At 36.5% G+C, this 21322-nt stretch overlaps 1 long non-coding RNA gene across 1 annotated transcript; it reads left to right on the forward strand.

The window, feature by feature from the left end:
* Positions 1–4858: 4858 nt before the first annotated feature.
* Positions 4859–21007, forward strand: LOC117285204. The gene is made up of 3 exons (XR_004516177.1): positions 4859–4922; positions 18040–18263; positions 19439–21007. It is a non-coding gene; the product is annotated as an uncharacterized LOC117285204 (long non-coding RNA).
* The last annotated feature ends 315 nt before the right edge of the window (positions 21008–21322 follow it).

The following is a 21322-nucleotide window of genomic DNA, read 5'->3' on the forward strand; positions in this document are numbered from 1 at the left end:
CAAGGCAATGTAATACAATGTCAATGTGAAACTTTAACAGTCTATAATAATTACGAATTTCTGTTAACTGGATGAGTTTTTTAAAAGTCAGGTACATCAGGACATGACACATGTAACATCTTCAAATAGGTTCTTTCTGGGGGGTCTTTTGGGGGATTTTAACCAAGAGCACAAGAATACCACAGACTCAGGTGCCTCCTGTCTTGCCCCATGCCAACTGCTTTCACAAAATAGTGTACTGTTTGATGCCCTTGGTTACTCCGCTTCAGCTTGTCATGATGGTAGAAGATGAATGAAGCCATCTTTTTCTAGGACATCTTGAAGATCTAAAATTGAATCACTTAGTAAAGACTGAAATGAGTCTATTACACACATATATATGTATATGAATAAAGGTGCACGTGAATATTCTCACGTGTGTAGGTATTTGCTCAATACCTAGAAGGAAGTCTCTTACTTTGAGAGAGAATGGAAGTGAAAAAATAAGAATATGTGATATACATTTAAAAAGTTAAAATTAAGACATGATTATATCAATTTTCTAAGGAAAAAAAGCCTATAACCCTTTGGCTAATACTATCATATCCAAATCTGACTCGTAAAATGCAGAGTCTGCTTTAAATCATATTTCTCTTAATTAGGGTCATTGCTACAAATGAAAGCCGATTTGGGTGCTAGTCTAATAAGAAAACGCCAGTTACGGTATATTATCAACCCCGACTTGCCAGGCATTGAATTTCCTGATATGGTCTGCTGGGAACCTTAAATGAACAAGAGCAATTATAACCCTAAAGTCTGTAGCCATTTGTTGGCATTATCTCAGGATAATTTCCCTGAAACATTCATGATGAAATGCAAAGGTAGATAATTTAAAAATCCATTTAAAATAGCTGTGGTATAATTTAAACTAAGGTCTCTCTGTATAGTGGACATCATGGCAAAACTGCATTTTGAAACAGATCTCTTACAAATGATCTTTTCTTAGGTATTAGTGTCTTGGAAAGTGATTTAAACAAGTTGAAATAATTTTGTTAAATGTAGTGTGAGTAAAACAAAAACATTTGTGTGATTTAGGTTTTGTTTAAATGAAGAAAAATCATAAAGGTTGATCTTAAAGGAAGTCAGCCAGTGGCTTGTTATTGCCCAGAAAAAAAGTAAAAAAAAAAAAAACTTGAAAAAAATCAATAAGTCAGAACTTCACTATATGTCTTCCTCAGTTTTTGTAGTGTTAAAGTGACTCTAGTAGCCAATTCTGAGGTTATTTTTGGACAGGAGTGTGGTAGATGTTTAGAGAGAAAACTCATACATTTTTTACATTTAGTTTGCCCTCTGTCCATTCCTTCTCTTATAAGACTCAAATCATCTCTTAAATGGAAACTGCATTAAACAAAAGCAAAATTTAAAATAGGAGAACTGCCATAATAAACAAATATTGGAGTCACCATGCCACATCCACAGGGTTTTCTTTCTGCTTCTTTATCTCAACCCATTTCTCTTTAATTTCTCTATTTAAGTTCTTGAGCAGGAATGGAATATCAAGATTAAAACTCAATACTAGCCCAATTTTATTGTCAATTTCTCCACTCAGAAAACAGAGGTTTATAATGGAAGTCCTGACACAGGCTTTGCTCTAATAAATGACAAGATGAACCAATAAACTACACCAAGAGACTATTACCAGGAACCATTACTGCTCAGAGAACAGAGTAAAATTTATTTTTGCTTTGAATCTTGCTCAAGAGCTCAAGCATCACACAGTGATTTGGGACTTTGCTTCACACTGAAGAGAAGCCATTCTCTACTTTTCCCAGAAGATCTAAACTGTGAGGAAAGGAGGTCCCTTCTCCAGCATCCCAAGCGTGTGACACAAATGTGGGATGTGACACATCATTGTAAGAAACTTATATTGGGGTAAAGCACAGAAAGCCTATGGATCATATTCATAATTGATTTTAAAGGCAGCCACTTGAGAGATGGTTAACACATGGCTTTCCGTTTCAATGGTGCCTTTGTATTCTATGATGTTTGCCTTTCTCCTGGCGCTGTGTCATGGGTTACTTTAGAAGCAGTACAAGGGTCATCCTTTAAACATCTATTTTTAGTACCTTTCATCAGCTCAAGTTATCATCTCACCTAGAGCATTCCAATCACCTGGGGATGACAACTTGTTGAAAATGGTCCTTTAGTGTCACCCACGGCAGAACGACAGCTGAACCTACTGCCTTACAGATCCGTGCTTTGCCTTTTAAAAATCTTTCTTCTTCTGTATCCCAGGTTTTGGTTGGTCATGGCGTCATTATTACTTGTGTTACAAAGTTCCTAATTCCTAGTGCTGAGCTCAAGACATTTTAAATTGGACTTTCAGAAGAATGGACACAAACAATTTCAGTTTTGAAGAAATCATCACCCTTGGCGATCTCTTGCTTCCTTTGGAGTTCAGTGACTGTGAACCTGATTCACCTTAGGAATTTCTCTCTCTTGTTGTTGGACCACTGAGGATTTACTTTCTCATTTGCTTTCCTGGAATCTGACATTGATCATCTTCCTTAGATTGTTTTCTGGCTTGCAGTTTGATCTTGGCACGCAAGCTCTGACCACTTCTTTGTAGTCACATTTACATTTCTGAGCTCACTCCTTCCCCGTCTTTCCCAAGGTGCACTTCTGTCCTAGCAGCTCCGTCATGCCAAAGGTGACTTTGGGGAGAGACTGGGACTGCTTTTCACCGAAAGCCCGGAGAGCTGCACCTATGTCAACAGGAAATGCACAGACTGGCAGACGTAGAACAATTCAACTCCAGAGTGTTTTAGGCATCCTTATAGATTACACACTAGAAAAGAACAAAATAACAAGTAGTACGAGGGAAACAGTGGCAAGACAATGTATCCTGTACAAAGATCTTCCTTTACGACTTCGCCACCTTTCTCCCAGGTTGTTGATTATTACAGTAAACAGTTACAGGCAGAGCAATTCTGAGCCATTTCATGTGAACATTGTTAAAGGAAATAAAAGTGAAGGCAGAAAAACATTTAAAAAACCTACTAAGACACCGTGAACAGAAATGGCTAATTATAGAGCTGCTATTAAAATGCTTTTTTTCCCCCTCTTCTTGAAACAGGATTTTTGTTTGATAATTAACAGACCTACAGAGCCCATTACATCCTCAGACTCTGAAGGTATCGATCCCGATCCCTCTGTCTCTGGCTGCCACATTTGTTCTTTCTGGGTCTTCTTCCCCTGAGGATTTTGCTGATTTCATAATTGAGGGGAGGAGTGAGGGCGGGAAGTTACCAAAGGTGGCCTGCTGTGTGAGGGACAGCTGAGAGGGCGGCCTGGGGAGAGGGGGCTGCCCAATTGCCCATGAAATTTCTCTGCTCTGTTCTATATTTTATTTTATCTTTATTCTTTGATGATTTTCATAACGGTAAGATCTCACATAAGCATATAGCTTTTTGAAAACCCTAAACATTCTGATATACAAAATAGTGATACAAGGCTGAAACACTTACTACTCTAGGTATATTTATTCTCTAAAACAGATGGTTCCATCTAGTGCAATTCCTTTGTGTGTGGTCAATTGAAAGAAATGGAGAACAAAATAATTTTTATTACCATGAGCCCAGTTCATAAACCAGAAGCTCTTAGCTGTTGGTGACTTTGATAATGAGACATCTTGTCCAATTCCAGAAGGAGGTTCAGCTTTGAGCTGAAACTTCTCTACAGGGAGCATCTTCTCGCCTCTCTTTCGGGACCCACGATAGAGCTGAAAGAGCTCTAGGCATTTTTCTATATAGGCTGTGAATACTGGGGTGAGGGAGACGCAGGCTTAGGTTGTAAGGCTTTTTAGCAGCAAGCTGTATGTCAATTCGTCCTAGGACAGACTTCTCAAAGGGCAGAGGAGTCTCCTACATGACGGTTCGAGTGACACCAGGCAGAGAAGGTAGCTCCTGACCTATCCAGGGAGCAAACAGCTCGCAGGAATACTCTGACCCACATGACACAGCAACCCGTCGATCTTAGGTAGCTGGCGCTCACGCCAACCAAAGATGAAAGAATAGGTGAAACTGAGAAATTATAGGACTTCTTTCTTTTTCTTTCCTTTATGTACTTGAGAAAATTGGATCCTTTAAAAGATCTAATTTTAATAATAGGAAATAGTTATTATAAAGGGCTGTCACAGATTGTTCCTATTGAGTAAACCGACCATCCTTTTAAATTTCTGAATTTAAACATGTGTTTTGCACATGGTAAAACCTGAACAAATTACTGCTTGATTATGCCCTACAGTTGGGCCTTCATAGCCATGGGCTTCACCTTGATGGATTCTATCAACAATGGACGGAAACTTTGAGAAATGATTTGTGTCTGCCCTGAACCTGTACAGACACTTTTACTTTCAAAATAACAACTCTTCACATAACATTTATATGGTATTAGTTTTCGTAAGTAGTCTAGAGGTGACATAAAGAATATAAAGGGATGTGCCTAGGTTATGTACAACTACTGTGACATTTTTCATGGGGGACTGGAGTATAGGAAGAATTTGGTATCTTGGGGGCCAACCCATTGTGGCTATCAAGGAATAACTATAAGTGTGTGTGTGTGTGTGTGTGTGTGTGTGTATATATATATATATATATATATATATATATATAGTATATTGCATATAGTATATTGCATATATTATAGATTGCACATTGTGGGAGGTAATAAAAGTACAAAAGAAGAGGTTTAGTGTTACATTTCTCATTTTCATTCTACTGTTCTAAATGTGCCAGAGAATCGACACTATGCTGTTGGGAAATCAGTGATGTGGTCAAGTCCTTGTTCCTTTATGCACTTAACCAAACAGTTGGTTGTAGGAGGAGGAAACAGGTGTCAGGTGGAGGAGAACAAGGTCAGATCGGATCTACTCTGACAACCTGGTAATGAAAACCCTTGTGATCCAGATGGAGCTGTAGAAACGTTTCGGTCTAAAGGAAGTGGCCATCGGATGGCAAGAATGCGTGCGGGGCACAGGACCCCTCGTGCGCTCCCCTCTTTGGGATGACCTTCACCTTGCTGGTCCAGGGCAGACCAGAGTAGACTGCCAACAGGACATTCTCACATGCTGCCTGCCTGTGTCCCTGCTATAACCTTACTGTGACAGCCCGAGGCTTATTTCTGACATCTGGCACAAGTCATCCAAACAGTTTAGCCGAAGTTGAAGGGCAGCAAGTGTACCTGAGGCTGCCACTCCAACCTGTCCATGTGCTGGGCTCCCAGCACCCTGTACCCAGCAGCCTCATTAGGATGTAATCTGAACATGCTGATCTCCTTGGCCCTGTCTGGGGCTCGTTTCACTTTATTTCTCTTTCATTTTAAACTTTTCAACCAAAAGCTTGAACAATAATTTGATTCTTTATGTTCAAAAGTACTTCTAATGGTCACTTCTAAAGTTTAGCTGCTTCGTAACCCCTGGAATCACCAGGCTTGGCGTTTTGTTTCCTGAAGCCTCTATTGGAACAGGCAGGAATCTGTCCACATCCTCAGCCCCTGTCTTCCTTCCTTTCATCCTCTCTCTCCCACAATGCCCTCCCTGCTCCGCTCCTTGGCCCCCAATGCAGGTCTATCAGGAGCAGCAAGAGGTCGACATCAAAGCTCACTTCCAGCCCGTGGCTCGCCTGCCTCTAATGCTGGCATTATAGAGAAAAGAGGGAGTGTGTGAGACAGAGAGACTCGGGGGGCTGAGAGAGTGAGGGAGAGGGGCCAGATTGCCTGAATGGCCTCTCACACAGGAGCTTGCAGAATAGAACAAAACCCCCCATTCTCCCTCTGTTTGTAAGAGGCTTGAGCAGAATGGGCATGTGTGGTGCGCAGTCGGGTCTGAGCTGCATTAGCACTCTTTCAGTTTACAAACAAGGGGCCTAATTTAGAAGAAAAATCTTCTATCTGATTATTTCTTTGTGTTCATCCATGCAGAAAAAAATGTCTGTTCAGGGTTGGGGGGATTGGTATTGAGGTGGCTTATTAACTCCTCAGGCTGAATTACGATTGTGAAGGGCAACTGGGAGACTGTTATCCATCCTTAATTTCCAGACTTCAAACATGATTTAAGGATCGCTAGTTTAGAGCACTGTATAAAAATATGAAGCAGATCATGTTGTCATTCTGTCGGATCAGCTTCTCCCTCCCAGGCAGTATGGCAAATGCTCTAGCTTGTGAACAAATGCCCCCTTTCCCTTAATTATGCTTTATGGTGATACAAGAGGATGCAATTAGGGTCACTGATAGAGAGAAAGCCCTGGAGAATTCTTTGAAACCTTCTGGGTTACAAACACCACGGCCAGTTCCTGGGGCCAAAGTTGTCACAATGCATGCTATCCCAGGCATCTGGGTTTTCAAAATTGTTCAGCTGAAATAGATTGGAAAGAAATAGATAGGAGATTTATGGAAAGATGATGGATAAGCCTCGTTATAGAATAACTCCATATACAGCTGCTGGGAAGTTTTAATCTCTTATTAATGAAAGAGAGAAAGTGTTTACAGGATACAAAGATTAAACGGTATTGGTTAAGAGTTACTTTTTCATAAGTTTAAATGTTAGATGGAGTAGAACTATCCCTATGAAAGAAAAGCCTTTCTAGCACTCAAGATAAAATATATTTTTGGAGAAGCAGTATGGTTTTAGAGTAAGTCCAGTCCTCCATTTGTTCGCTCTCATATTGACATATTTTCCTAAATTCCCAGAAGTATGTCTTACTTAGATACTTGTGGGTTGTAAATGCATGATGATCATGGTTGGAACTCTGCAGAAAGTCAAAGCTTTTGGAAAACAATAGGGGAGTTCAACCATGGGGAGCTCTTGTCTACAGGTAAGGAGGAGAGCTGAATTTGGATTTTGAGATTGTAGTACACATTTATTGGGGACCCAAATTTTGGGACAGAGTTATTGGTCCTTAACACTTCAAATGTATTCCCTAATTGAAGGTAGGAAGAATGCAAAAGTGGACGCAACAGTGTTTGCTATACCAACACTCAAAAGAAGAAAGCAAATTTATTACCAATTGCAAGACAGAATAGTTTTTGGAGATCTGCTAAGTGTATACCAGTGAAAGAAAGAAGGCAGTTCTGCAAGAAATTTTACTCTTACAGAAAAGAACACTGGAAGAAATTATGCTTTTCTGGCACTGGGCATTTTTATGCTATAATACAATGCTTGAACTTTGCTAGATATCTGGAATCCACAAAATAAGAAGTCGAGCACAGACGTCAGCACTGTAAAGAACTACCATTGTAACTCTGTGAAACAGTAACATTAACATTAGAAATAATCCACCTTAACTTTATTTTTTGTAGTCTATGTCTCTTTTTATAGGGTAATGAAATAAATATCCATAAAAATTTAATATAGAAATAAATAATTTGTAACAGGAGAGGCTGAATATGATGAACTGATATACAAAATACAGATTTTAATCAATTTTACAGGAGTCTCTTGGGGTCTTCTGTGTGTTCAATAAGCTGAACACATTAAAACATGTTATTTGACTACTTGCACATATGTATATACCAATGCATACTAAAATTAGTATTATACTAGTAACAATATTGCTATTATACTGATACAGTAATATGAATAATATGAATATTTTAAGTATAAGATTTTTGTGAGTAATAGTATTGTTTGGGGAATTTCCTTTTCCTATCTTTCATTGCTAGTATACTTCTTTGTATGTAATATGTAATAATAACTTTGCTTTGTATATTAATCTTTTATCCTGCAACCTTTATCCACTTACTTATTTATGCTTATTATTGCATATACTGATTTATAGGTTATATCAAATTTCTAAATGGACAAGTATATGATCTATGAATGGCCCAAAGTTTGTCTCTTCCTTTTCACAATGGAAGGCTTTGTATTTCTTTTCTATGCCTTATTAAATTGGCTACATAGCCTGTATAGAGAGAATATGAGTGCAAATTATAAGAGCAGACATTTTTGTCTTACTCTGGATCTTAGAGTAAAAAAGATGCAGTCCTTAACCATTAGCTATCACCTTAGCCATACGTTTTTCATATGGCCATTATCAGAATGTAGAGTTTCCCTTCTGTTTCTAGTTAGCTAAAATTTTGTATTGGAAATATATATTGAACTTTATCATAGGCTTATGCGTTGTTACAGTTTATATCTAGACCTCCCCTGAAAGCCTCATGCACTCATAGATGGGGCTTTGGGGTAAATCGGACCTTGAAGGTATGATATTTATCAACGGATTAGTCCGTGGTGAGTTTGCAGCTGAGTGTGATGTTGAGAGGCGTGACCTTGTGGGAAGAGATGGGTCATGGTGGGGGCGGCCTGGAGGTTATGTGAACCTCCTCCTCCCTCGATGCATGGTCTGCTTCCTGACCCTCATGCCATAAATTGGTCTTCTGCGATGTCCCTCTGCCATGCCATCCTGTTTTGGAGCCAGTTGACTAAGGGCTGAAACCTCTACAAACTGTGAGCCCAAATAAACCTCTTCTCCTTTAATTGGGTGTCAGGTATTATATCTCAGTGCTGAGAAAGGGATCCAAACGTGTGCATGCATTGAAATGGTCATACTCTAGTTTAGCGATTTGGTTTGTTAATATGGTATTATACTGATTGACCGTTGAGCATCAAAGCAACTTTTTAAAAGAATAAATCTCACCTGGTTAGAATGCATTAAATCTGTTCAATCTAATGAAATATTGCCTAGCATTTGTGTTTTATGTACAAGAAGGCTATTTTTCTCTGGTATTCTTTTCTTATGGTTTATTTGTCAGCACTTGGCATTTGTGTAATATTGGGTTCACAGAATACATTGGTAAACTTTTTTTTTTGTACCCGGGATCAAACTTGGGTCCTTGCACTTGCAGTGTAGGGGGGCAGAACCCCTGAGCTTAATCCCTGGCCCTCACAGAATACATTGGAAAGTGCTGCCTCCTCCTTGGCATTCTGAAAGAGCTTGTGCACAATTAATATTATGTCTTCTGTAAATATTCAGTAATATTCACTAATGAAGTGATCTCAACCCAGTATTTTCTTTACAGAAAAATTGTTCTTAGCCACACATTTAATATCTGCAACAAGTATGAGGCCATTTATATGATCTATTTATTGAATGAAATTAGTAGTTTGTATCTTTTCAAGAACTGACTAGTTACATCTAAGTTGTGAATTTTATTGGCACAATGTTGTTCATAGTATTTCTGTAGTATATGATACCTGTATAACATTCCTGATATTTATAGTTTACATTTTCTCTCCTTTTCATAATGTCCAGGATACCTAGAAGATTGTCTGTTTTATATATTTCTACAAAAAGTTAGGTTTGGATTCATTCATTTCTCTATATGATTGCTATCCACTTTACTTATGTATATTTTGGTGTTTATTATTTTCCTTCTTTTCTTTTTCTCAGTATGGAAGCTGATATCATTAATTTGATGTCTTTCTTCTTTTTAACGTAAAGTGTTTATTACTATAAAATTCCCTTAATTACTGCTTTAGAAGCATCCTGAAAATTTTTGGAATTATTTTTATTTTAATCCTGTTCAACATACATTCACTTTTCCTTTTATATTTTTTAAACAGATTATTTTGATATATGCCACTTCATTTACAAATATTTCAGGGCTACCTATATATCTTTCTTTTAGCAATTTCTAATTTATATCTATCATTGATGGAGAATGTCTTTTGCATGGTTTTATTTTTTTTTATATTTTATTCAAACTTGGGTTATGGCCTGCAAACTAAACTATCTTGGTAAATGTTTTGTATGAATTTGAATGTATTTTGTAGTGTTTTTGGATAGTGTTTTTAAAAGTGTTAGTTGGGTCAAGTGTTTTGACAATGTTGTTGACTGATTTTATGTCTAATTGTTCCATCACAGACTGAGGAAAGGTGATGAAATATTCAACTATAATTGTGGGCTTTGAATATTTCTCAAAGTTCTATCAATTTTTGATTCTTGTATTTTAAAGCTCTTATTATATATGTAAACATTTAGTATTTTAATGTACTGTTGTTGAATTGGCCAATTTATCATCAAGAAATGCTCTCCTCTATTTATAGTAATATTTTTGCCATGATATTTGCTTCTTTTGATATGATAGAATCAATTTTTTGCTGTTAGCAGAATATATATTTTCTACATTATTTTTCTTTTTGCCTTGTTATGTATTTATACTCATATTTTAAGTTCTTTTCCCATAGGTTGCAAATAATTGACTCTTGTTATTTTTATTCAAAATGGCCATTTCCAGTTTTTAATTAGTTTTTTTTTACTATTTAAAGGTAATGATTATTTATACAGTTTATTTTCCATATGCCATATTCTTATGGTTTTATGTACTGTGTTCTTTTTTCCTTTTGCCTCTCTGTCAACATTCTTTGAAATTACTTTTTCAAGTTTTTTTTTTTTACATTGTTTATCAGTACATTTTGGGTATACAATATGATGTGAGTCTTTTTCATATTCATTGTTAGTTTATGAGCTTTCTCTGTATCATTTGTTAGTGGTTGTTTTTGAGTTTATGACATACATTTCTAAACTTATCATCATCTGTCTTCAATATCATATTATCAGATACCCAAACTATTCCTGTTGAAATACATTACAAGGCTTTACTATGCTATGCTTCCATTTCCTGTACTTTGTACTATTGTTGTGTATTTTACTTCTTCGTATGGTGATTACTTCCAAAGTCATTACTTTTAAGTGATTACTTCTTTTGAGGATTATACAGTATATTCAAATTTTCACTTTAAACAAAAGAGAAAAATAGTATTTTATTTTCACTCATGTAGTTGCTATTTCTGGTGTCTGTTTATCTGTGTGGCCTCATATTTCCTTCCCTCAGTTTCCATTTTCCTTTCCTGAAAGATTTCTTTTAACACTGTAGCACAACCTGCGCCTGCTGAATTCTTTCAGCTTTTGCACATATGAAAAATGCCATATTTTGCCTTCATGCATGAATTTTTTGGCTGGGGCATAATTTGAGGTTGACACATTTTTCGCCCTTTCCGTACGTTGATAATAATATTTTTCTGAGTAATGGCTTGAGTTGTTTCCAACAAATGTACTTTTATTTATATCTTTATTCCTCTGTAAATAATATGTCTGTTCTTCTTCTGAATGCTTTTAAGATTTATTGAGATTATTTGTGGAGGTTAGGTTTCCTAAAGAGAAATTTGATGATGATGTATTTTTGTAGTATTCTTTTAACCTAGATTCTTCTGAGATTCTTTGATGTGTGACTGTATAGTTTTCATCAAATTTGGAAAATTTTCAGACATATTTTCAAATAATTTTTCAGTTACTCTTTGCTCCTTTCTCTCAAGGGCTTCCAGTACATGTAAATTACATCTACAGAGCTGGAAGTCATTCTGTACCTTGCTTTATGAGCCTCAGGTGGTAAGCGTGTGTGTGCGTGTGTGTGTGTGTGTGTTTGTGTGTGTGTGACAAAACTTGGGGTTATCTTGGGTTTTCAAGTTCATTAATCTTTTCCTTTTCAGTATCTGTTATTCATGCAGTTTACTGCATTAATAAATGCATACATTGTCTTTTTTCCTCTGGAAATTCTTATGTTTCACATCCCTTTTTAGAATGCACAATTTTTCTTACCTTCCTATATAAAATATAGTTATAATGACTTATAATATATTCTATCTTCTGTGTCATTTCTGGGGAGCATTTCTACAGATTTATTTTTCTCATCCTCCTGTTCCTCCTCTTCTTCCTCCGCCTCCTCCTCATCATCATCATGTTTTGCTTCTTGGTATTTTATTAAATTACAGATTTCATGAAACTTTCCTCAGTCATTTCTGGATATGTCTTTATTCTGCAAATATCATAACATTTTTTGAATGATCACCTTATTCAATTTTTGGGGAGTTTCCCAGTTTTATATCTAAACATCTTGCATTCAGAAATCTTGCCCATCCATTCGTGGAAACTCTAGGGTAGTTGTTCACCCTTGTTACTTGGAAAAACTTTGTTCCGCTGTGGCTTGCTGTGAAACTGTGTTATGTGGGACCCAAGCATCATTATTACAGCAACAAGTTTACCTTAATCCGGAGGCAATAATGTTCAGAGTTTTTCAGAGCCTGATTCCTTTTGAATTAGCAAATTCCCTGTACTGACAGTGACAGCAAGAACTCTGTCATCTCTAGGGATTGTTTCCAGGTCTACCTTCAGGTGGTACCTTTCCTGATAGGTCTTTCTTCACACTCACACACTGAAGCATTTCGTTACTTACTCGAGTGGCTCCTAGCTGGTGTCAGGAGCTCTTCTGTGGTGCACAACCCTGCCATCTCTGGCTGCCTGCCGTGGTCTCCCTAGAGTTTGAGGCTTTGCCTCATGGGTTCCCTTGCCTCTGTACTGCAGCTCCATAGATTTCTCCAAGCTAAGACCTGGGGGAATCCAAAGGCTTTGCCTCATTGGTTTCTTTTCTCTCAGGAATCTCTGTGCTGCCTATATCTGTTCTCCTGAATCTGGTGTTGGATATAACGTGTCCAATTATATTACTGTTCAATGCAGCAGGGTAAATTTTGTCAGTTATTTCATGTTGGACAGAATCAGAAATCTTATGTCATTTTTAAATGTTCCTTTTCCTGGGTTATCTATGTATGCAGGCAAAAACACACTAGGTGATACAAATATCTACCCTAGTATTCTGGGAAGATAACTGCTCTCATTATCAAAAGAACTGGTTTTAAATTTCATCTTTATTTCCAATAACCTGAGATCCTTAAGCCACTGAACATCTTTGAGTCTCTGATTGTTTATCTGTAGAACGAAGGAAAGAGAAGACTAATGATATTAAGCTTGATAAAAATTCTGTATTTTTGTATTCTTTGTAAAATAGCTTTGTGCAGCTATATATTAGTCTAATGATTATTTCTGAATTCTTCAGTAAAATTTTTGAAGATTTTTATTCTAATGTGAAAGTTCAGATATAAGAGTGAAATATCTTGTGAGACACTTTCAGCTCCAGCCTTTACAAAATATGTTTATTGTTGGGCTGGGGATTTAGCTCAGGATTTTACCCCGCTACATTAAATTTACCACCTGCCTCACAATTGCAATGTCCTGAGTTTGATCCCTGGTACAAAAAAACAAGCAAACAAACAAACAAAAAATGTTTATTGTTGAAGATTTCATTTGTCTACAACAATAGTCTAGGAGATTGTCTCAGGAGAAATGGAAACAAATATAGCCTTCTTTGTGATTTTTTTTTGTAATTTCATAATTTTTGTTCAACAGAAGCAGGACTCTTTGTACCTTAATATGCAACATTAGTTAATACTTTATGGTGCTGGCAAGACAATATTGGAGAGAAAATTAGAACATTCTACAGCAGTTCTTTGATGATTCTGTGAATATAGAGAGAACAGAGAACTTTAAGGGGCCACATTTATTTTATTGTACCTATTAAATTTGTAAAATTTTCAGTTGTATATGTTAGATGTTCCAGGTACGTGTGTTGATTCTTTGAGTGATTACATTCTATAAATCATTATTTTAGATGAATATTATAGATTCCTTATTCAGTAGCCATTCTTATCCTACTTTGGTGGCAGATACCAATTTTGTTTAAATTTGTACTCATCTTTCTTCAGTTTTGACCTAAATGTTGATTAGAGTAAATCAGTAAAGATATTCTACTTCTAAAAATTAATCCTGCATTCTACTGTGCTGATGTAGGATAACGCATCAATGTATTTTCTGGGTAATTGTTATACTGAGACGTTTTGCTTTTGTAGTACTAATGCTACAGACACTCTTGTATATGTCCCTTTGCAGTTGTGAATTTTATTTTTCATTCACTTTCTCTCCAAATATACATTTTGCTTGTTTATCCTATCTACTATATTTTGTTTCCTGTTTTGTTATTTTTCTATGCCTATCTCTATTAAAAAATGTGCTGAAGAGACTATCTAGGCTAGTTAGAATAGAAAAGGAAAAAAAAATATCCTTTACTAGCTCGGACCATTTTAATGATATTTTATTTGTGTTTGATTCATTTTACAAATAATTTATGATACTAAGAAAAAAACAGATGGTGGAAAGTAAATATTACAAATTATAGTAAGAGCTTATGCATAGAAAACATGAAATTTAATTCTAGATTGCCTGGTTTGACACTTATAAATATACATAAAATATTCATAAATGTAAATATATCCCAACAGTGTATGTTTTAAAAGGTATCTTACTTCTCATTAGCTGGAAATACTCATGAAATAAGGAATACTGATTCCAGGTATTAATATATCTTTGAAATTATAGCTTCTCTTTCTTCAGTTGTTTCTTTTTGCATTTGCACTGTCAAGATAAATAATATTGCAATATTTGATGAGTCAGTATTTTATTGAAGAAGTGATTATCTTCTTTGCTCTGATTTATTTGCAAAACATTCTTTTTGAGATCTATAAACATTAATTATAATAATTCAATAATCTTAAAATTCTAGATTGTGTGTTTCATTCTAATTATCTCTATTCCTATCTTTAGCATGTTTCCATATGAAAACTATATTTTGTAGGCAAAACTATAAATATTTGCTATAAGCATCACTGCAAAAAGTAGAGACTTCAGACAAACAGCACCTTTTTACATTTTTAGGAAGGGAGCACTGAGGGGATCAAAAGAGAATATCTCACAGATATTACTTCTATTTGTATCTTTAAAAGTTGTATTAAAATATCTATATTTCCTTAAAAAATGAAATTTCTCTGTTTTAAATTAACTTTCCTGCCATGAGAAGGTAATTCGTACCACAAAAATTAAGATTTATCATTTTTCATTCTATCGTTATCTCAATTACTCCTCATCCTTTGATTTCTAAGTTAGTAAATTTTGGGGGAAAGAAATGCTCTGTCTTATTCTTTTAGTTTAAAATAATTTTGGTGCCGAGAGATACACAAAAGTTTTCACAGATGCAGTGATTTATGATAAGGAATGATGAATGGAATCCCATAAAAACCCAAGGGCTGAAGTTCTAAGAGTCACGGGTCTGAGCCTTTTCCCTTTCCACTTACTGCTGCAATTGTGCTGTGTAATAAATTGCCCCAGACTCCGTGGCTGAGAACGACACTTATTTCTCATTTACAGCAAGTCTGGTGTTCTCCTGCAGTCCCATTCTCCAGAAAGAAGGACCAGTGACCACCTGTGTTAGTAATCTGAATTGTCAGTGTGGCTGAGTGAAGAGACTTCTGGAGAAATAACTGGATCACAGGAACACTACATTCATCGCTGAATGTGTTATTGGGAGGCAGGACCTACACAGAGCAGGGAGATCACTGGTGGTTTGGCCCCACAGGTGTATCTCTCGCCTATGCTCTTCCCCATACTCTGCTTCCCAGCCGCCATGAAAAAAAGTAGTTTTTTTTTTTGACCCCACCCTCTTCCATGATATTTCTGCCTTGGAGCCAGTAAACTACAAAATGAAGTCTCAGAATCCATAAGCTAAATTCAACTTGTCCTTTAAGTTTTGGGTGTTATTTTGTCCAAGCAATGAGAAAGCTGATTAATACACTACCTATGACATGCTTTTCTCAATGTGAAAGTGGCAGCACAAGAGGCCAAGGATGTGTGTATTTGTACTTGTTGCTACCACTGACATTCTGACTGCATTGCTGACATTCTGCTGGCCAATGTGATTTACATGGCCAAGACTGTATCAGTAGGGTGGGGATTTACATTGCAACCAAAGTGGTAGGGAACTATAAAGTTTCATGGCAAATTATCTGAACACGTTTTTATTATTCTTTGGGATCCACCCATAATCTAGTCTTTTACAGCCTTCTCAAATGGTAATGCAGTCCTAAACACTCTTCTGAGGTTCTTACCGGTGGTTTTTGTTGTCATCTTTTGAATGAAGTATCTAAGTAGTTATATTTATAATCTTTTCTTTTTTTGTAGGGCCTGTGACAATCTGGGTCACTGAGTAATAGCATTCAATTATTCATTTGCTGCTCTAAAACTAAGGATTCCAAAAAAGACACTTGGCAATATCAGATTTCAATTTATAGGGACTCTCATCTAATAACATTTTGGAAGCATTTCATTCTGAGATTTAAAATATTTAGGTTTGCATGGCTAGATTCTCTAGCAGTAGACTCAGCACTGTATTGTGAGACATGCGTTTAAGTGTACATTGTGGCCATCTTATTCCTGTAACTTTTTCATAATTAAAAAAAATTGTATTAGTGCATGTTTGCAATTCACGCAATTAACAATCATCTTGGGGAGTACAGTTACATGTATATATCCCAGCTTGTTTCTCTTTTTTAAAATCCCTCCCCTCTTCTCCCTCCTTCTCCTGTTTCCCTATCCACTTTTTCATACTTGTTGATGTTATTTGTTTTAGCTCATGTTATGGCATACAGTGTTTACATTAATTGGGGCTATTAGGTTCTTGTACATGGTATATCTTTATTCCTCTCATTTCCCCTTCCTCTCCTCCCCTCTTCTTACCCTTGTTCCCTTGGACCACTTCCCTATGGCAAGAGATCCAGCCCATTGACCCTTTCTAACCATCTTTTATCATTTTCTTTGTTTGTACTTTGCCCCATTCAAATGAGAAGTAACATATGATATTTAAGCTTGAGTGCCTGGTTTATTTCACTCAACATTATATTTTCCAGGGGCATCCATTTTTCTACAAACGTCTCCAATATATCATTCTTTATAAGTCAGTAGTATCCCACCATATATAGACACTACATTTTCTTTATCCAGTCATCTGTTGATGGGTATACAGGCTGCTTCCATGATTTAGCTATTACAAATTGTGCTTTTATAGACATAGGTATACATGTATAACTGTAGTATGATGGCTTGTACTCTTTAGAGAGGATACTTAGCAGTGGGAGAGCTGGGTAGTATGAAATTTCTACTTTTAGTTCTTTAAGAAATCTCCGTAATGATTTACATAATAATTGTACTAGTTTGCATTCCTACCAACAATGCAGGAGGGCTCCTTTTTCACCACATCCACACCAGAATTTATTTGATTTCCTAATTATTGCCATTCTTTACAAAGTAAAATGGACTCATACCATTGTCTTAATTTTCATTTCTCTAGTAGCCAGAGATTTTGAAGATTTTTTTATACATCCATTGACCATTTGTATTTTTCCCCTCTGTGAAGTCTCTGCTCATTTCTCTTGGCCATTTCTTCACTGGGTCTTTAATTTTAGGTAGTTTAATCTTTCTGAGTTCTCAGTATTCTACATATTTTCATTGTTATACAGATTGAGTGCAGTCCCAATCAAAATATTAACAGCAAACTTTACAGATCTAGAGAAAACAACCTTAAAATTCATATGGAGCTTGAAGAAACACAGAATAGCAAAAGTAATTTTGGGCTAAGAGCGAAGCAACTGGTATAACAATACCTGACTTAAGATATAGTACAAAGCAATAGTGATAAAAATGGCATGGTACTGGATCAAAAAAACACATGTGGATCAACAAAACGTAATTGAGGGTACAGAAATCTCACCAGACATATTCAACTATTTGTTCTTTGACAACGGGTCAAAAGTCTATGTAGGAGGAAAGATGGCATGTTCAATAGGTGCTGTTGGGAAAAGTGGTTATATGTTTGCAGAAATATGAAATTGGATCCTTATCTCTCACCATATACAAAATTAAAATCAAAATGGATCAAAGATCTAAACATTCAAACAGAAACATTAAACCTTCTAGTGATGAAATAGGTAAAATATTTGAAGACATAGGACTAGGAAAAGATTTTCCAAAAACAGAAATGCATTTGCACAAGAGATAGCAAGAATCAATAAATGGGATTATATCAGAAGAAAAAGGTTTTCTACAACAAAGGAATTAATCAACAGAGTGAAGAGACAATCTATAAAATGGGAAAAAAAATTGCCAACTACTCCTCAGAGGACTAATATCTAGAATAAAAGGAATCTCCCTAACTTTGTATCCTTTTGACTATGAGAGAAACATCCCAATGTAATCCTAATTAATTTTTATTATATTCTGTATCATATAGGACAACACTGCAAGTTGACATTCAATGATTGGATGGATTTATTTAACAAGACTTCCCAATTTTCTACTCTGTCAACCGCTTAAGGATGAAGTACATAATGTAACCAGGAAATATAGTTTCAACTTTCCAAGAAAACCACGAAAAGAGCGAGAATACCTCCAAAATACTTTTAAGAATTGCCTAGTTTCTTTTAAAAGATGCTGCCAACATTTCTTGAAGATGAGGTGATGCATTATTAATTGTTTGAAGTCTGTCTATGGTTGGTTGTGTTACTTGGTGTCAGCTAATTTCTCACTAGAATCCTCTTTTTCATTTATATGAAGGAAGCAATTCTAGTTGCCTTTGTAGGTTGAATGGAAGCAATGTGTGCTTCTTATTTGGGTTAGCTACCTAGGTAAAGCTGCAGGGAAGATGGGAGGCAGCAGTCATGTAGCACTTCCACAGCCTGCAGTTGTTGACCCTGATGTTGGGAAGCTATTCTGAAGACACGAATGAAATATTTAACCAGTTGACTCCAGATTAGTAAAAAGATTGCTTTATATAACCTTCTCTGGTAAGCTCTCCAAGGGAGCTTAATTGGGCCTTTTACAGACCCAGAAGCTTCAGGCAGATTCTAGATCTAGCCATTGCTTTCTCTGTCTGCTAAATCTTGCTTCTTGATTAAAGTAGGTGAACAAAAGTTCAGCTGGCATCCATGGGTTTCCAGTCTGGTTGAGATCTGAATTTACTAGGCTGCCTGATATGCAAACTTGAGACTTGCTTAGCCAGACTCACAACTGTGCCAGGCAGTGCATCTCTTTACAGATATGCATGTAAGTGCAGGTAAAAATAGATATAGATGCAAACCTATACATCACTCTCCATCCTTATATCCATGTTGCCTACTGGATTTGGTTTCCTGGTTGAGCTTTGATTTACACAGACCTTCAGTGTCCTTCTTAGTTTTCACAGTGCCAGAAGATAGTTTATTCCACTTGAGTGAACAAGGATATTCACTTCCTGTATTAATTTTTTTTTTTTACTGCAACACATACTTGCGATAATTGACAGAGGAAATGTTGATTTTTTTTTTCTTCCCATTTTTGGAGGTTTTAGTGTATGACTAATTGGCCCTCTTGCTTTGCACCTATGGCAGAATATCATGACAAAGGGTGCATGGTAAAGTCCTGCACCTCCTGGCCAGGATGTGAAGAGAAGTAGCTAGGATCAATCTGTCACAGGAAGACCTCTGACTGCATCCCATCTCTTAGTTTCTACCACCTTTAATAGTGCTAAGCTGGAGAATAAGCCCACTATTTGAGGAATATTTTTAGATCAAATTCAACAGTGATATAATTGTATTACTCCTCTACTGCTTGTAAGTGCATCTTGTAAGTCAGCAGTGCCTTCTTTCCCGTAGGTATCTTTGATCTTTTAATCAACCTGTATTTCATGTTAAAGAAAATGGACAACAAAGAATGAAAAGACATTTGGGAAAATCCTCCAAACGGAGGGCAAGCCAAAGAGCACAAAGCAGAAAAGAAAGCTCTTCCACAGAAAATGATTCATATCCTTAAAAAGTAGATGTCACAACAATGACTCAAGAACAATTTGAGATGAAAATAATCATTTTGAGAATAAAGAGGAAATCTTGGCAAATTAAAAATGTTTTAGCCAAAATTAAATTTTAGCAACTGGCTTAAGTGCTAAACAAATAACCCCTAAAATACACTGTATGATTATATCAAGTTCAAGATCAGACAAAACTAATCTTTGGGGATAGAAATGATGGGACTGGGTGGCTACAGAGAATGAGTGGGTGCTTTCCAGACCAGGTGAGGGAAATGTTCTACATGTAAAACACAGGCAGTAACACTGGCATTTGCATTCGGCAGACTTACCCAGCTGTATCCTTAACACCACTGCATTGGATTTTGCCTTATGAAAATAATGCAACGAAATCAAGCAAAAATGAACTGCTTAAAATTAAATTATATATGAAATTGAAGAGGCTCAGTATTCAACTAGTAAGATTTCTAGAGAAAACAAATACAATGAAATGAAAATTATGAAGTAAATAAGTGACTCTTTGAGAAGCAAGTAAGTGTTCCTAGAGTGAAATGATCCTACTGAGAATCCAAATTAATGAATGAGAGAAGTCCAGCATTCACTGTATCCTGACATTCCAGTATTTCTGGCATAAAGGTTTTAAAACTCTCATATGGAAGGAATAGATCACATACACATACAGAGAATAAATAACTTGAAAGTCTTTCTCTATTTCAAAAAAACAAGGCTGAAGAGAAGAAACAGAAAGAAGGTTTTTGCGACTCTGGATGAATAGACTTTTCAGTAAGAATAGGATATATGAATGCTCAGTTGTGGGAGGTAAATCACAGACATTTGGGTCTAAAAGTTGTCTAAGTACTTTCTTCCATGCTTCATTCTCAGCAACCTACCAGATGATATGCTCTTTCTAAATAAGGAAATAATTCAGGACAGAAGAGAAAATGGGGACATCATTGACATACTGAACCGGGACAGGTAAATCCCTGAGGATAGCTGTGTCAGGAAGCTTGGAGAGTGCACTGTTCAATATGGGATCAGAAGCCTGAGGGTTCTGCAGGAATGTGTGCTTTCTTAAAAGCGTATGATGCTCTTACCTGAAATATATGAGAGTCTGGGATAAAATGCTTTGAGAGGTTCATAGGAGACTAAGAAAAAAGTACTGTACTTACTAACTTCAGGGGAAAAGTAAAAACAAGGAGTTGAAGAAACCTCTGAAGTAGAAAGAATATTTAGAACATTTCTTCTCTATCTGTAAACAATATTTAAGCAGCTATGTTAGTAACAGCACTAAATATAGTTTTAAACAAAATTGTTTTAAAATGCTATTGAGAAGTTCAGGGGCAGGCAGCATGTAGTGGACCAATGGTCAGTGTGTAACCCCCAGCTGAACTGAATCAGCGTGGTGTGGGCATGGAGGACCCACCTGAAGATTGTTATCAGTAGCCATAAAGAGAGAACTGGGGAGGAAGATGTTGGCCCGTTGATTTTCTAGGAGAAGCTTGCTGCAGATGGTTTTCCTGATGTGAAGTAGGCTGTTCTCATCAGAGGAGGAGCTCAGGACCTCGCTATTGCTGGGAATGGCTTCTTTTTTCATCAGGGGAGCTCTGACCTTCACCGTGGCTTCCTGGCTCCAATGTGGACCTCTCAGTTTGGTAGCTCAGATCCTTCATCTCATGAGCATAGATTTTCTGGCTTCCCCCACTGGCCTTTGGGTTTTCCTGGTGCATATCCTCGA

Source organism: Fukomys damarensis, unplaced genomic scaffold (genome assembly GCF_012274545.1).
Source record: "Fukomys damarensis isolate Sample0158 unplaced genomic scaffold, DMR_v1.0_HiC HiC_scaffold_7, whole genome shotgun sequence".
Classification (NCBI taxonomy): Eukaryota; Metazoa; Chordata; class Mammalia; order Rodentia; family Bathyergidae; genus Fukomys; species Fukomys damarensis.